This window comes from Capra hircus, chromosome 15 (genome assembly GCF_001704415.2).
Source record: "Capra hircus breed San Clemente chromosome 15, ASM170441v1, whole genome shotgun sequence".
NCBI lineage: Eukaryota > Metazoa > Chordata > Mammalia > Artiodactyla > Bovidae > Capra > Capra hircus.
In genome coordinates, this window is record NC_030822.1 from 27,838,183 (window position 1) to 27,856,630 (window position 18,448).

Sequence of the window (18,448 nt, forward strand, 5' to 3'; positions counted from 1 at the left end):
AATTCTTGTATTTTACTACTGAAGATTTTTAGTGTGTTTTTGTTTCTGGCTATTGCAAATTGTGCAGCTGAAGGCTTTCTTTTCTGTTTTTCTTTTTCAAATTTATTTGAGAAATAATTGACATACGTTACTGTAGAAACATAAGGTATCCAGTATTATGGTGTGATTTACAAATGTTGTGACATGACTACCACAATAGATTTCACTATTACCCATCATCTTACATAGTACAATAAAAAAAAGAAAAGAAAAGAATTCTCCTTATGATGAGAGCTCTTATGGTCTACTGACTTCCCAACTCTCCTATGTATCACGCAGTAATAGGGGCATTCTGTTCATGACTTTGATTCACATTTCCATACATTTCTGTTGAATGAGTCCCCAGGAATAGGACAGCCATATCTCTTTTTATAAAATCACATATTTCCCAAAGTGATTGTACAAATTTACACCCACAAACCTCACACGAGAGTTCCAATTGCCCCACATCCTCCTTAACATTTCAGCCATTGTAGTGAGTATGTGGGGACAATTCATTGTGCTTACTGTGGTTTTCTAGCCTGAGAGGTGGAGCACATTTCAATTTGTTTACTGACCATTTGAGTAACATTTTACGACAAGTTCATGCTCGAGTCTTTTGCTGATTTATATATCTCTTGCGTGGGAAAGTTGCTTTCCATGCCTACAGCCAGCCTTTTTGATCGACTCTGACGCCAGTGTTCTCACTGGTTTCTGACTCTGCACCCTTTCTCCCTCCCACAATCTCAACAGCCAGAGGGACTGCTAGGTCAAAGCATATGTAACTGCATGAGCTGGGGAGTAGCAGTGCCAGGCTTTTCCCAAAACAGCAGCACCAGTTTACACTCTCACCAGAAATGTATATGAGATCCCTTGGATGCATATCCTTTCTGGCCCTTGGTGTGGACAGACTTCTAATTATTTATTAGCATGTAGAGTGATATTGAGTCGGGATCTTGATTGCATTTCCTCATCATGAACGTTGAATATGTCTTTATTTGGAGGCATTTCCTCTCAGTGTAAACTCCTTAATTTTTGCTAGTTCCCTATAGTGTTGTTTGTCTGTACATATTACGAATCTCTTTTTCAATATCTAGCTTTGTTTTAAGGTGTCACTGCAAGACAAACCATTTTAAATTTTAATATACTCATATTTGTCAGCTTTTCAAACATAGACATTGCTTACTTTGATATAAAAAAATCAAGTAATGCTGAAAATGTGCACAATTGCACTCATCTCACACACTAGCAAAGTAATGCTCAAAATTCTCCAAGCGAGGCTTCAACAGAACATCAACTGAGAAATTCCAGATGTTCAAGCTGGATTTAGAACAGGCAGAGGAATCAGAGATCAAATTGCCAACATCCATTGGATCATCAAAAAAGCAAGAGAATGCCAGAAAAACATCTACATCTGCCTCATTGACTACGCTAAAGCCTTTGACAGTGTGGATCACAACAAACTGTGGAAAATTCTTGAAGAGTTGGGAATACCATACTTGCCTCCTGAGAAATCTGTATTCAGGTCAAGAAGCAACAGTTAGAATGGGACACGGAACAACAACTAGTTCCAAATTGGGAAAGGAGTAGGCCAAGGCTGTATATTGTCACCCTGCTTATTTAACTTATATACAGAGTACATCATAGGAAATGCCAGACTGGATGAAGCACAAGCTGGAATCAAGATTGTCAGGAGAAATATTAATAACCTCAGATATGCAGAAGATACCATCCTCATGGCCAGAAGTGAAGAGGAACTAGAGAGCCTCTTGATGAAAGTGGAGGAGAGTGAAAAAGCTGGCTTAAGCTCAACATTCCAAAAATTAAAATCATGGCATCCAGTCCCATCACTTTATGGCAAATAGATGTGAATACAATGGAAACGGTAACAGACTTTATTTTCTTGGGCTCCAAAATCACTGCAGATGGTGACTGCAGCCATGAAATTGAAAGGGGCTTGCTTCTTGGAAGGAAAGCTACAACAAACCTAGACAGCATATTAAAAAGCATAAACATTACTTTGCTAACAAAGGTCTATCTAGTCAAGGCTATGGTTTTTCCAGTGGTAGTGTATGGGTGTGAGAGTTGGGCCATAAAGAAAGCTGAGGGCCGAAGAATTGCTGCTTTTGAACTGTGGTGGTGGAGAAGACTCTTGAGAGTCCCTTGGACTGCAAGAAGATCCAACTAGTCAATCCTAAAGGAAATCAGTCCATTGGAAAAACTGATGCTGAAACTGAAGCTCCAATTTTTTGGCCATTTGATGTGAAGAACCGATTCATTGGAAAAGACCCTGATGCTAGGAAAGATTGAAGGTAGAAGAAGGGGAGAACAGAGGATGAGATGGTTGGATGGCATCACTGACACAATGGACATAAGTTTGAGCAAGGTCCACGAGTTGGTGATGGATGGGGAAGTGTGGCTTGCTGCAGTCCTTGGGGTTGCAAGGAGTCGGACACAACTGAGCAGCTAAACCAAACCCACCTAAAAGACATTGAGAATTATTTTCTAAGTTCTTTTCTTTAAGCCCACAGTAATATCTTGGTGTTTCAATCCAGGTGACTTCCTATACTGAGCCCTTATACTAGGTTTTTTTCAATCCAGGTAACTTACTATACTGAGCCCCTATACTAAGTTTTTTTCATGCTTTATTTCCCTTTTAAATGAAAACATAGAATATGGCATTAAAAGAAGTGTGAAAAAGAAACTCCAAAACACTTTTTTCTCAGAAAAAACAACTTCTCCATTGAGAATTTAATATTGCTTTTCATATATAAATATTTAATCATCTGGATGTTTATATAATTATATAGTATGAGTTAGTTTTCACTTATCCTTTAACACTGGGGACCTTTCTGAGCAGTCCTATTTGTTAAATACCTCTCCCATCCCCAATGATATAATGTGCCACCTTTGATGTATAAAAGAATTCAACAATACCTGGACTATGTCAGGGCTTTTATTCTCTTTCATTGGTCAATTTATGTATCTATGCCAATGCCACACCCCCTTAATTATTTAGTTCTAATATCTGGGAGGGCAAGCTTCCTGGTTTTTCTGTCTTAGACATGTCCAAGATATGAGGCTTCCCTGGGATCTAGTGACTAAGGCTCTTGGCTTCCAAAGCAGGTGGCCTGGGTTCCATCCCCGGTCGGGGAACTAGATCCCACATGCCACAACTAGGAGTTCACTTGAGACAACTAAAGCTCTCATGCCACAAAGAAGTTTGACGATCCCATGAGTCTACAACTAGGACTCGGTGCCGCCAAATAGATAAATAAATATTTAAAAAGGAAAAAAACATTTCCAAGGTTTAATTAGCAATTTATTTTTCCAAGTGTGTTTTAGGGTCTGAAGTTCTGTGTCTCTATAGGAGGTTTTCTGAGAGATTGTATTCTTGTATTTAAGGGCTTCCCTGGTGGTGCAGAGGTTAAAGCATCTGCCTGCAATGTGGGAGACCTGGGTTCGATCCCTGGGTTGGGAAGGTCCCCTGGAGAAGGAAATGGCAATCCACTCCAGTATTCTTGCCTGGAGAATCCCATGGATGGAGGAGCTTCATGGGCCACAGTCCATGGGTCACAAAGAGTCAACACAACTGAGAGACTTCACTTTCACTTTTAAAATTCTGGTAATTCTTGGAATGTTACATTCATAGAATGTTGAATTCAGAGATCATTTTGAGGAAATGCGTATGTGAATTAAAGAGAAAGAATAGATGAGTTAAATTTTTCAGGCCTTAAAATCTAGCAAAAGGGTAACAAAGAAGCCCAAAAGAAAACACAAGGAGGAAAATATTAAAGATAAAAAATCAGATATTAATAAGACAGAGATTTTTTAAAAAGAATAAATCTAATTAATTAATTAAATTTTGGTTTCTAAACATTTTTTAAAAGTAATATAATCAAGAATAAAAAGGACATCCCAGGTGGTTCAGTGGTTAGGAGTATGCACACCAATGCAGGGGATAGGGGTTCAATTCTTGGTCCAGGAAGATTCCATGTGCCAAAGGGCAACTAAGCCCATGTACCACAACTACAGAGCCCACATGTGAGCCTTACAGCCTGTGCTCCACAACAAAAGAAGTCACCACAAGGAGAAGCCTGTGCACTTAAAGCCCGCACATAGCAATGAGGACACAGTGCAGCCAGAAACAAATTTAAAAATTATTTAAAAAAAATAAAGGGACAAATCACATTATACAAAATAAGAAAGATAATGGAGATATAACTGAAACGGAGAAATTTTAAAATTCCAAAAAACTACTTGGCAAACTTCCATTTAAATAAATTTTCATACTTAGATGAGATTCATAGGTTAAAGGGAAATTCACTTTACCAAACAGATCCAGTTAAGGTTAGATAGGTAAAACAGAACAATTTGCATAGAAGAAACAGAAGAATTTCCCCACAAAATAGCACCAGGCCAAGATGGTTTCATGTAATAATTTCACCAAATTTGTTAAGACTAAATAGCCCCACTGCTCCATGAGTTGTCTGAAAGTTTATAAAATGAAGAAAAACTTCCAATTTCTTCCTCCTATAGCAAGTAGCATGTTGATATTTAAACTCAATTTTTCAGAAAGAAGCACAAAAAAGAGAAGCAATTACTGAATTGCTGAGTATTAAGATAAAATATATTAATAATTTTAAAATGTTCTGTTAGAAAATATTAAAAAACAAACTTCATACTATCAAATACTATGAAAAGATTGGTTTAGGGAAACCATCACCATAGTACATCAGATAAATAGATTTAAGATGAAAATCATGATTATTTCCATAGATGCTAAAAAGCTCTTGACCAAAATTACTGTAGAGTGAAATTGATGAATGGCTTCTTCATATGATAAAATTATATACTTCATTCCTAAAGCTAAAAATCTACTTTAATGGGGAAACTCTTGGGGCATTTTCACTAAGATCAACAGTAAACTGAAGAAGCCCTCTGCTATTCAACATGTACTGGACACATTAGGGAAAGCATTAAGAAAAGAGAAATCAGTAAGAGATCGCAGATGAAGAAGAAAAGGAGACAATCAATCCCTTGCAGTTGATATGACTGTGTACTTGGAAAGCTCTGAAAGTGTTTTTGTTGGGTTTTTTTTGTTGTTTGTTTGTTTTTATCATTTCTGGAGTTATTCATTGCTTGGTGTAAACCCAGGTTTTTATTTGGTATCAAAATCCTTCCGCTTAAAGAAATTTCATTAAAACTTTTTTAGCACAAGCCCATTTGGAATTAATTCTCTTGGCTTTTGTTAGCTTGAAAATATCTAATTTTTGCCTTACATTTTGAAACAGATTTTCACAGAGTAGATACATTTTGGTTGACAATTACTTTTCCTTTCAGCTCTTCAAAGGTATAGTTCTTATATTTGTTTCTCTGTATTAAATGTACCTTTTGCTCTGACTGCCTCACAGACTCCCTTGGCTTTTAGCAGCTTTACTATAACGTATCTAGGTTTTTAAAAAAAATCCCATGGAGAATCTCTATGTTCCTGGATCTATGGTTTTATATGTTTAATTATTTTGGAAAATGTTCAGATCATGCCTAAACATTTCTTCTGCTCTGTTATCTCTGTTTCTAGATTTCAGTTCAGTTGAGTTCAGTTCACTCGCTCAGTCGTGTTCGACTCTTTGCGACCCCATGAATCGCAGCACGCCAGGCCTCCCTGTTCATCACAGTCTCCCGGAGTTCACTCAGACTCACATCCATCGAGTCCATGATGCCATCCAGCCATCTCATCCTAGGTCGTCCCCTTCTCCTCCTGCCCCCAATCACTCCCAGCATCAGAGTCTCTTCCAATGAGTCAACTCTTCTCATGAGGTGGCCAAAGTACTGGAGTTTCAGCCTTAGCATCATTCCTTCCAAAGAAATCCCAGGGTTGATCTCCTTCAGAATGGACTGGTTGGATCTCCTTGCAGTCCAAGGGACTCTCAAGAGTCTTCTCCAACACCACAGTTCAAAGGCATCAGTTCTTCGGCTCTCAGCCTTCTTCACAGTCCAACTCTCACATCCATACATGACCACAGGAAAAACCATAGCCTTGACTAGACGGACCTTAGTCTGCAAAGTAATGTCTCTGCTTTTGAATATACTGTCTAGGTTGGTCATAACTTTTCTTCCAAGGAGTAAGCATTTTTTAATTTCATGGCTGCAGTCACCATCTGCAGTGATTTTGGAGCCCCAAAAAATAAAGTCTGACACTTTTTTCACTGTTTCCCCATCTATTTCCCATGAAGTGATGGGACCGGATGCCATGATCTTTGTTTTCTGAATGCTGAGCTTTAAGCCAACTTTTTCACTCTCCTCTTTCACTTTCATCACCCTTTCTGCCATAAGGGTGGAGTCATCTGCATATCTGAGGTGATTGATATTTCTCCCAGCAATCTTGATTCCAGCTTGTGTTTCTTCCAGTCCAGCATTTCTCATGATGTACTCTGCATAGAAGTTCAATAAGCAGGGTGACAATATACAGCCTTGACATACTCCTTTCCCTATTTGGAACCAGTCTGTTGTTCCATGTCCAGTTCTAACTGTTGTTTCCTAGCCTGCATACAGATTTCTCAAGAGGCATGTTAGGTGGTCTCGTATTCCCATCTCTTTCAGAATTTTCCACAGTTGATTGTGATCCACACAGTCAAAGGCTTTGGCATAGTCAATAAAGCAGAAAGAGATGTTTTTCTGGAACTCTCTTGCTTTTTCCATGATCCAGCAGATGTTGGCCATTTGACCTCTGGTTCCTCTGCCTTTTCTAAAACCAGCTTGAACATCAGGGAGTTCATGGTTCACGTATTGCTGAAGCCTGGCTTGGAGAATTTTGAGCATTACTTTACTAGCATGTCAGAGGAGTGCAATTGTGGGGTAGTTTGAGCATTCTTTGGCATTGCCTTTCTTTGGGATTGGAATGAAAACTGACCTTTTCCAGTTCTGTGGCCACTGTTGAGTTTTCCAAGTTTGCTGGCATATTGAGTGCAGCACTTTCACAGCATCATCTTCCAGGATTTGAAATAGCTCAACTGAAATTCCACCTCCACTAGCTTTGTTCATAGTGATGCTTTCTAAGGCCCACTTGACTTCACAGGATGCCCCAAGCATCCTGTATCCTGTATCGAACCCAGACTAGCGATTCGTTTCTTACATGATAGTATACATGTTTCAATGCCATTCTCCCAAATCATCCCACCCTCTCTCTCTCCCACAGAGTCCAAAAGTATGTTCTTTACATCTGTGTCTCTTTTGCTGTCTCGCATACAGGGTTATCGTTACCATCTTTCTAAATTCCATATATATGTGTTAGTATACTGTATTGGTGTTTTTATTTCTGGCTTACTTCACTCTGTATAATCAGCTCCAGTTTCATCCACCTCATTAGAATGGGTTCAAATGTATTCTTTTTAATGGCTGAGTAATACTCCATTTGTATATGTACCACAGCTTTCTTATCCATTTGTCTGCTGATGGACATCTAGGTTGCTTCCATGTCCTGGCTATTATAAACAGTGCTGTGATGAACATTGGGGTACACATGTCTCTTTCAATTCTGGTTTCCTCAGTGTGTATGCCCAGCAGTGGTATTGCTGGGTCATAAGGCAGTTCTATTTGTAGTTTTTTAAGGAATCTCCACACTGTTCTCCATAGTGGCTGCACTAGTTTGCATTACCACGAACAGTGTAAGAGGGTTCCCTTTTCTCCACACTCTCTCCAGCATTTATTGCTTTTAGACTTTTGGATCGCAGCCATTCTGACTGGTGTGAAATGGTACCTCATTGTGGTCTTGGTTTGCATTTCTCTGATAATGAGTGATGTTGAGCATCTTTTCATGTGTTTGTTAGCCATCCATGTGTCTTCTTTGGAGAAATGTCTATTTAGTTCTTTGGCCCATTTTTTGATTGGATCATTTATTTTTCTGGAATTGAGCTGCAGGAGTTGCTTGTATATTTTTGAGATTAGTTGTTTGTCAGTTGCTTCATTTGCTATTATTTTCTCCCATTCAGAAGGCTGTCTTTTCACCTTGCTCATAGTTTCCTTTGTTGTGCAGAAGCTTTTAATTTTAATTAGATGCCATTTGTTTATTTTTGCTTTTATTTCCAGTATTCTGGGAGGTGGATCATAGAGGATCCTGCTGTGATTTATGTCAGAGAGTGTTTTGCCTATGTTCTCCTCTAGGAGTTTTATAGTTTCTGGTCTTACATTTAGATCTTTAATACATTTTGAGTTTATTTTTGTGAATGGTGTTAGAAAGTGTTCTAGTTTCATTCTTTTACAAGTGGTTGACCAGTTTTCCCAGCACCGCTTGTTAAAGAGATTGTCTTTACTCCATTGTATATTCTTGCCTCCTTCGTCGAAGATAAGGTGTCCATAGGTGTGTGGATTTATCTCTGGGCTTTCTATTTTTTCCATTGATCTATATTTCTGTCTTTGTGCCAGTACCATACTGTCTTGATGACTATGGCTTTGTAGTAGAGGCTGAAGTCAGGAAGTTTGATTCCTCCAGTTCTATTCTTCTTTCTCAAGATTGCTTTGGCTATTTGAGGTTTTTTGTATTTCCATACAAATTGTGAAATTATTTGTTCTATCTCTGTGAAAAATACTTCTGGTAGCTTGATAGGGATTGCATTGAATCTGTAGATTGCTTTGGGTAGTATATTCATTTTCACTATATTGATTCTTCCAATCCATGATCATGGTCTATTTCTCCATCTATGAGTGTCCTCTTTGATTTCTTTTATCAGTGTTTTATAGTTTTCTATATATAGGTCTTTAGTTTCTTTAGGTAGATATATTCCTAAGTATTTTATTCTTTTCATTGCAATGGTGAATGGAATTGTTTCCTTAACTTCTTTTTCTGCTTTCTCATTATTAGTGTATAAGAATGCAAGGGATTTCTGTGTGTTGATTTCATATCCTGCAACTTTACTATATTTATTGATTAGCTCTAATGATTTTCTGGTGGAGTCTTTAGGGTTTTCTACGTAGAAGATCATGTCATCTGCAAAGAGTGAGAGTTTTACTTCCTCTTTTCCAATTTGGATTCCTTTTATTTCTTTTTCTGCTCTGATTGCTGTGGCCAAAACTTCCAGAACTATGTTGAATAGTAGCGGTGAAAGTGGGCATCCTTGTCTTGTTCCTGACTTTAGGGGAAATGCTTTCAGTTTTTCACCATTGAGGATAATGTTTGCTGTGGGTTTGTCATATATAGCTTTTATTATGTTGAGGAATGTTCCTTCTATTCCTGCTTTCTGGAGAGTTTTTTTTTTATCATAAATGGATGTTGAATTTTGTGAAAGGCTTTCTCTGCATCTATTGAGATAATCATATGGCTTTTATTTTTCAATTTGTTAATGTGGTGAATTACATTGATTGATTTGTGGATATTGAAGAATCCTTGTATCCCTGGGATAAAGCCCACTTGGTCATGGTGTATGATCTTTTTAATGTGTTGCTGGATTCTGATTGCTAGAGTTTTGTTAAGGATTTTTGCATCTATGTTCATCAATGATATCGACCTGTAGTTTTCTTTCCTTGTGGCATCTTTGTCAGGTTTTGGTATTAGGGTGATGGTGGCCTCATAGAATGAGTTTGGAAGTTTACCTTCCTTTGCAATTTTCTGGAAGAGTTTGAGTAGGATAGGTATTAGCTCTTGTCGAAATTTTTGGTAGAATTCAGCTGTGAAGCCATCTGGACCTGGGCTTTTGTTTGCTGGAAGATTTCTGATTACAGTTTCAATTTCCGTGCTTGTGATGAGTCTGTTAAGATTTTCTATTTCTTCCTGGTTCAGTTTTGGAAAGTTGTACTTTTCTAAGAATTTGTCCATTTCTTCCACGTTGTCCATTTTATTGGCATATAATTGCTTATAATAGTCTCTTATGATCCTTTGTATTTCTGTGTTGTCTGTTGTGATCTCTCCATTTTCATTTCTAATTTTATTGATTTGATTTTTCTCCCTTGTTTCTTGATGAGTCTGGCTAATGGTTTGTCAATTTTATTTATCCTTTCAAAGAACCAGCTTTTGGCTTTGTTGATTTTTGCTATGGTCTCTTTTATTTCTTTTGCATTTATTTCTGCTCTAATTTTTAAGACTTCTTTCCTTCTACTAACCCTGGGGTTCTCCATTTCTTCCTTTTCTAGTTGCTTTAGGTGGAGAGTTAGGTTATTTATTTGACTTTTTTCTTGTTTCTTGAGGTATGCCTGTATTGCTATGAACTTTCCCCTTAACACTGCTTTTATAGTGTCCCATAGGTTTTGGGTTGTTGTGTTTTCATTTTCATTAGTTTCTATGCATATTTTGATTTCTTTTTTGATTTCTTCTGTGATTTGTTGGTTTTTCAGAAGCATGTTTTTCAGCCTCCATATGCTGGAATTTTTAATAGTTTTTCTCCTGTAATTGAGATCTAATCTTACTGCATTATGGTCAGAAAAGTTGCTCGGAATGATTTCAATTTTTTTGAATTTATCAAAGGTAGATTTATGGTCCAGGATGTGATCTATTCTGGAGAAGTTTCCATGAGCACTTGAGAAAAAGGTGAAATTCATTGTTTTGGGGTGAAATGTTCTATAGATATCAATTAGGTCCAACTGGTCTCTTGTATCATTTAAAGTTTGTGTTTCTTTGTTAATTTTCTATTTAGTTGATCTGTCCATAGGTTTGAGTGGGGTATTAAAGTCTCCCACTATTATTGTGTTATTGTTAATTTCCCCTTTCATACTTGTTAGCATTTGTCTTACATATTGTGGTGCTCCTATGTTGGGTGCATATATATTTATAATTGTTATATCTTCTTCTTGGATTGATTCTTTGATCATTATGTAGTGGCCTTCTTTGTCTCTTTTCACAGCCTTTGTTTTAAAGTCTATTTTATCTGATATGAGTATAGCTACTCCTGCTTTCTTTTGTTCTCTACTTGTGTGGAATATCTTTTTCCAGCCCTTCACTTTCAGTCTGTATGTGTCCCTTGTTTTGAGGTGGGTCTCTTGTAGACAACATATATAGGGGTCTTGTTTTTGTATCCATTCAGCCAGTCTTTGTCTTTTGGTTGGGGCATTCAACCCATTTATGTTTAAGGTAATTATTGATAAGTATGATCCTGTTGCCATTTACTTTATTGTTTTGGGTTCGGGTTTATATACCCTTTTTGTGTTTCCTGTCTAGAGAGTATCCTTTAGCATTTGTTGGAGAGCTGGTTTGGTGGTGCTGAATTCTCTCAGCTTTTGCTTGTCTGTAAAGTTTTGATTTCTCCTTCATATTTGAATGATATCCTTGCTGGGTACAGTGATCTGGGCTGTCGGTTATTTTCTTTCATCACTTTAAGTATGTCTTACCATTCCCTCCTGGCCTGAAGAGTTTTTATTGAAAGATCAGCTGTTATCCTTATGGGAATCCCCTTGTGTGTTATTTGTTGTTTTTCCCTTGCTGCTTTTAATATTTGTTCTTTGTGTTTGATCTTTGTTAATTTGATTAATACGTGTCTTGGGATGTTTCGCCTTGTGTTTATCCTGTTTGGGACTCTCTGGGTTTCTTGGACTTGGGTGATTATTTCCTTCCCCACTTTAGGGAAGTTTTCAACTATTATCTCCTCAAGTATTTTCTCATGGTCTTTCCTTTTGTCTTCTTCTGGGACTCCTATAATTCAAATGTTGGAGCATTTCATATTGTCCTGGAGGTCTCTGAGATGGTCCTCATTTCTTTTAATTCGTTTTTCTTTTTTCCTCTCTGATTCATTTATTTCTACCATCTATCTTCTATTTGACTAATCCTATCTTCTGCCTCTGTTATTCTACTATTTGTTGTCTCCAGAGTGTTTCTAATTTCATTTAGTGCATTATTCATTATATATTGACTCTTTTTTATTTCTTCTAGGTCCTTGTTAAACCTTTCTTGCATCTTCTCAATCCTTCTCTCCAGACTATTTATCTGTGATTCCATTTTGATGTCTAGATTTTGGATCATTTTCACTATCATCATTTGGAATTCTTTCTCAGGTAGATTCCCTATCTCTTCCTCTTTTGTTTGGTTCAGTGGGCACTTATCCTGTTCCTTTACCTGCTGGGTATTCATCTGTCTCTTCATCTTGGTTATATTACTGCGTCTGGGGTGGCCTTTCTGTATTCTTACAGTTTGTGGCATTCTTTTTATTATGGAGTTTCCTCACTGTGGATGGGGTTGTATCAGTGGCTTGCCAAGGTTTCTTGGTTAGGGAAGCTTGTGTCTGTGTTCTGGTGGGTGGAGTTGGATTTCTTCTCTCTGGAGTGAAATGAAGTGTCCAGTAATGAGTTATGAGATGTCAGTGGTTTTGGAGTAACTGGAGCTGCCTGTATATTGAAGCTCAGGGGTGTGTTCCTGTGTTGCTGGAGAATTTGTGTGGTATTTCGTGCTCTGGAACTTGTTGGCCCTTGGATGGTGCTTGGTTTCAGTGTAGGTATGGAGGCATTTGATGAGCTCCTATCGATTAATATTCCCTGGAGTCAGGAGTTCTCTGGTGTTCTCAGGCTTTGGACTTAAGCCTCCTACTTCTGGTTTTCAGTTTTATTTTTACAGTAGCCTCAAGACTTCTCCATCTGTACAGCACTGATGATAAAACATCTAGGTTAGATATGAAAAGTTTCTCCACATTGAGGGACACCCAGAGAGGTTCACAGAGTTACATCAAGAAGAGAAGAGGGAGGGGGGAGTTAGAGGTGACTGGAATGAGATGAGGTGGGATCAGAAGAGGAGAGAGCAAGCTAACCAGTAATCCCTTATGTGTGCTCCACTGTCTGGACCACTCAGAGATGTTCATGGAGTTATACAGAGAATAGGAGAGGGAGGAAAGAGACAGAGGTGGCGAGGAGGGTAAAAGAGGGAAATGAAAAGGAGAGAGACAGATCCAGCCAGTAAACAGTTCCCTAAGTGTTCTCCACCGTCTGGGACACACAGAGATTCACAGAGTTGGGGAGAGAGGAGAAGAGGGAGGCAGGAGACAGAGGCAACCTGGAGGAGAAAAAGGAGAGTCCAAAGGAGGAGAGAGTGGTCAAGCCAGTAATCTTGCTCTCAAGTAAAAATGGGTACTGAAGATTGGGTGTTTGAAGGTACAAAATTGATAACAAATACCAAAAAGCAAAGATTAAAACTCTAGAGTAGAGGTTGGATTTTCAAAAATACAATATTAAGGAAAAGATGAAGAAGACGAAAGAAAAAAAAAAAGTCACAAGAATTATTAAAAAAAAAAAAAACCACCACGAAAAAATATATGGTGTTTGCTTTAAGAACTTAAAAATTAAAAAATGTTAACATAAAAAAAAAGAAGAAAAAGAAAAGAAAAAACCAAAACAACAAAAAAAGAATGATCGTAAAAATAGTAAAGGTATATCTGTGACTTTCTCTGGTGTTGTTGTGGGCAGTGTGGGGTCAGTTCATTTTCGGATAGTTCCTTGGTCTGGCTTATATTTCTTAAGATGTATACTTCCAAGGCGGTTCCCTCTGTTTTAGCTTCTTCTGTTTGCTGGTCTCTTCAGTGTCTGTTTTCCGCCTTGACACAAGGGGGACGGTGGTGGGCACTTTTTTTTTTTTTTTAAGGCTCACTTGTTCAGTCGTGCTGTGGGGAGGGAGGGATGCTGCAAACAAATAACACTGGCATTTGCTCGCAGTGTCTCAGCCACACTGGACCTGTCCCCGCTCATGGCGCACACCGCTCAGGCTCTAGGTTGCTCCGCCGGGAACCGTCTGAGGCTGGCCCTCAGCTGCATGCACCTCCCCGGCCTGAGCTGCTCAAGCTCAGGCACTCACGTAGTCCTCAGAGGAGCAGACTCAGTTTGGCCTGCATTTTGTGCCCTTCCCGGGTCCGAGCAGCTCGGGAGTCTGGCGAGCGCAGTTGCTGTGACTTATCGCTTTTCCCATCCCTGCTGCTCAGTTTTCAGGGTATACAACTGGCCCGCATTTTTAGGCAGATGGTGACTGTCCAGAACCCCAAGAAGTCTTAGCAAAGAAACTTGCTTGCAGTTTGGAAATTTTTCTGGGGCTGCGATTGCCCCCTTCTGGCCCTTCTGGCTCTGGCTGCCTGTCACCAGAGGGGGATGGTCTGCAACCGGCTAATTCTGTTCCATCCTTTGTTCTGTGCGTGGTCCTGGCGGTGTCTTCTGTTAGAGCTTTTCGCGTGGTAGCTATCCCACAGTCTGGTTTGCTAGCCCAAGTTAGTTCGCTCTGGTTACGCTTGGGGCATTCCAGCCCAATTCTTAAAAAGCACTGCAGCCTGCACCTCTCTGCCCAGCCCCTGCTTGCTAGTGACGGATGCAGGCGTCTGCGCTGCTTCTCCGCTGGGGGAGTTACCGTTGGGCTCGTAATCTGTTGCTTTTAATTATTTATTTATTTTTCCTCCCTGTTATGTTGCCCTCTGTGCTCCCAAGGCTTGCCACAGACTCGGCCACGAGAGTGTTTCCTGATGTTTGGAAAATTTTCTCTTTTAAGACTCCCTTCCTGGGATGGAGCTCCCTCCGTACTTCTTTTGTTTCTTTTTTCCATCTTTTATATTTTTCCTACCTGTTTTTGAAGACAATGATCCACTTTTCTGGGTGCCCGATGTCCTCTGCCAGCATTCAGAAGTTGTTTTGTGAAGTTTACTCAGCGTTGAAATGTACTTTTGAAGAATTTGTGATGGAGAAAGTAGTCTCCCCGTCCTATTCCTCTGCCATCTTAGGATGGCCCCCCACCTTATGCTTTTGATGTACCTGCTCCCCTGCCTCAGCTTGGCTCAATCCAGGTACCACCAGATGGCATACAGGATACTGATATCCAGGATCTTGTGAATAGAAGGGCTATGAAGACCACACTGCAGAGAATGACTGGGAAGGGAAGCAGGAGCATTAGTGGTTAGCAGTGTGAAGGAATGCGCTCTCCCCATATGCCTAGCACCAACAGTACTGTCCTGCCCAACCCTCACCACAGGAGGAAGGAATCAGACTCTTTTGACTTCAAAAAAGAGGGAACACAGCCTGGGCAGTGTCACATTGGGAACCTGGGTTTGAAGCCACATAGATCTAATTTCAAACTCACTTGTTTCCACTGCACAAGGCCACTTATTCACTCCAGTCTTCCCTTCCATCTCACTCTGTCTAGTTAAGTATTCTGTATTTACCACATGCTTAATAAATCACTGGGAGAGTTGTGATTGGATTAATTGTTTCTAGTTTACACTGTTGGGACCTCAGAGAAAAGGAGACATTCTTTCTGCCCAGCCCCTTTCTACCTACCCTCAGTCCATCTTTCCATAGATAAATCCCACCAGATCTCCCCTCTAATTCAACTTCTGATAACTTTCAATCACAGCCCAAGCAGCTCAGCCTGGCATTCAGGCTCCTCACAGCTGGCCTGAATTCCTCTTGCTCCAGCCTTACTCACCCACATGCACCCTGGGCTCCTGCCACACTAAACTACTCAGTGTTCTTACAACTTCCTGAGCTCCTTCAACCTCTTAGCATTTGCTTCTGCACTATCCTCTGCCTGCCCTGCCCTTTCCTGCTGAATGAGGGAGAGAGAAAGAAACCAACCCGTCACTGACCTGTAGGCCAGGACTGAAGCAGGGCTACAATCAGGCCCAGTGAGGAATTTCCCTTTGACCTATGACTCTGGGTCCTTACCACAGGCTAATCCCAGCTTCCTCTCACAGGTGGGGGATCTGTGGGGCTGAAACTAATTTGATGTCGGTAGAACCTCATTCTCAGGGAATGTTGCTCCCTCTTAAACCTACTCATTCCACTCAACACCATACACTCATACTGTTAAAGAAGGTCAGTTTGCACTTTCACTTCATCTGAAAATAGAACAGACTGTGCTGTCATTCCTGGTAGGCATCCAGGAAGAGGGGACATTTGACTCAATTTAAATAGTAGTAAAATTCATAAGCCAGACAAAGTAGGTTGAAGCTCACAGATGCTCACTTTACACAGAGCCCCTATGATGCATCAGGTGCTGGTGGTACAACTGTGGACTGGCAGAAATTCCTGGCCTTCTCAAGCTGACTCTCACAAATCTGGAGGAAGGAGGTAAAATGTCACTGGAGACAAAGTGTCCAGGGTTTTTACTTGAATTTTATTTATTTATTTTGTCACTACAGTGTGAAAAGTCAAAGTCACTCAGTCATATCCGAATCTTTGTGACCCATGTATAGTCCATGGAATTCTCCAAGCCAGAATACTGGAGTGGATTGCCTTTCCCTTCTTCAGGGGATCTTTCCAACCCAGGGATCAAACCCAGGTTCCCACATCACAGATAGATTCTTTACCAACTGAGCCACAAGGGAAGCCCAACGTGAAGCAAAAGATAAAGAGCAGTGTGGGGGAAGAGCAGGGGAAGAGCCTTGCTAGGTCTCTGCCCTTAGGCATAATCAAGTCTGTGTGGGCCACTCCCACTTTCAGAAAACCAGCTCTAGAGAATAAAACCAAGTTGTTAATAATGGGGAAAACTTTCAGTTTTAGGACAAACACTTTGTTTAGATGCGTTACAAGAGCATGTGTTAGTTTTTTATTTAGAAAAAAAAAATGTTAGGAAAAACCGCATTCCCCTTTGACCAAAAGACCTCTGCCCCGCTCCCCCACCCCAACCTTGCTCTCACACTGGGCTCACCCTTTAACCCTTGTTAGCAGGCAAAATCCTAGCTTGGGAGTCTTTCAGGGCTTCCCTGGTGGTTCAGAGGTTTAAAGAGTCTGCCTGTGATGTGGGAGACCCGGGTTCGATCCCTGGGTTGGGAAGATCCCCTGGAGAAGGAAATGGCAACCCACTCCAGTATTCTTGCCTGGAGAATCCCATGGGCAGAGGAGCCTGGTGGGCTATAGTCCACGGGGTTGCAATGAGTCAGACACGACTGAGCTAATTCACTTTCATTTCAGTCCTGAGGAAGGGAGACCCACTTCTTTTATCTCATAACACCAAAGGGGAAAAATGTAAAACCTTCCCTTACAGAGGCCCAGAGAGGGTATGCACGTTGGCAAAGCTCACACAGCAAGCTAGTAGGGTGGAACCTGACATTCAATTCTACTATTTTGTCTCCATTGTGCACTAAACATTCATTTATTCAATAAACATTTATCAACACCATTCTTCTAATAGCTGGAGATGCAACTGAGAACAAGACCAACTATTTGAAAGGAGCTTACCTTTTTGTGTGAGTGTGTGAATTATAGGAGGGAGGAAAGAAAACAGTAAAGAAAAAAATAACCCACTGAAAAGTATTTGTTTCTGGGCCCTGAGTCTTTCATGACAGTCTTAGTTGACTTTTCCAGCCACTGATTTTCCTCTCCACTAAATGCCTGCTCTATGTCCAATGTGAACCAGCTGTTTAGTATATGTATGGTGTTAGCTTCTGCACTGGAAGCCCTTAGTCTCCCGTAGCCTAAAAACCCTGTCTTGTGGACCTATCTCCTAACTTTCTCAGGAAAGGGGCACCTTCTGTCCAAAGTGCCAGTCTTCCTATACCAGGGGAAGTAATCTTTTCTTAAAGACCCTGCTTAAAGATATTTATACTATGACAATAAAGAGGCAACTTGGAGAATATCACATAAACACATAACCATTTAAAAATGTAAAAATGCTCACACCTTTGACCCACCTAGGGCCTTGCGGTGTAGGCATCTCAGCCTGTGTCCTCCAGGCAGACAACCTCCTGCAACACCCAGAGCACTCGGGTTGCCTAGTCCAATCTCTGAGGGCTTGTGGGTTGTTGCTGTGCTAGTGCCTGCAATACACCCTCAGTTACTTCACTCCAGGTGTCACACCATCCTATGGATGTGTCAGCTGGACTTAGGGCCTTGCATGGAACTAATAAAGTGAGGCAGAATTCATGGCAAGTGACTCAGAGATTAGGTTGTAGAATGTATGTGGTTTCTTTCTGTGTGTGTGTGTGCATGCGTGTGTTAGTCTCCTTCTAGAACTTTTGCTCTATCTACCTTGTGACTGGCTTACTCTGGAGAATCCTGGTGAGTAGCAATTGGCAGCGTCATGGAGAGGCCCACATGCAGGGCTCTTAAGCCTTCTGCCAGCAACTGCATAGAAGAGCTTGGGAGTGGATCCTCTAGCCCCACTCTAAGCTCTGTAACTGTCCCCTCCTGGAGCAAGTTGACAGCCTCCTCCTGGGTGAACTGAATTGGAACCTTTAGGTGCTTCCAGTTCCCTGGGGACATAGTTGACAACTCACTTACTTATTGTCATGGCTTCTTCACTCCATGCTAGCCTACAATATGAGTAACTAACTGGTTGGATGGCATCACAGACTCAATGGACATGAGTTTGAGTAAGCTCTGGGAGTTGATGATGGAGAGGGAAACCTGGTGTGCTGCAGTCCGTGGGGTTGCAAAGAGTCAGACACCACTGAGAGACTAAAATGAACTGGAATGTGATATAGGACACTGGGTTGGGAGAGCAGGTTTTCAGGTTAGGTGATGTGTGCTGGCATCTGACAAGAAGTGG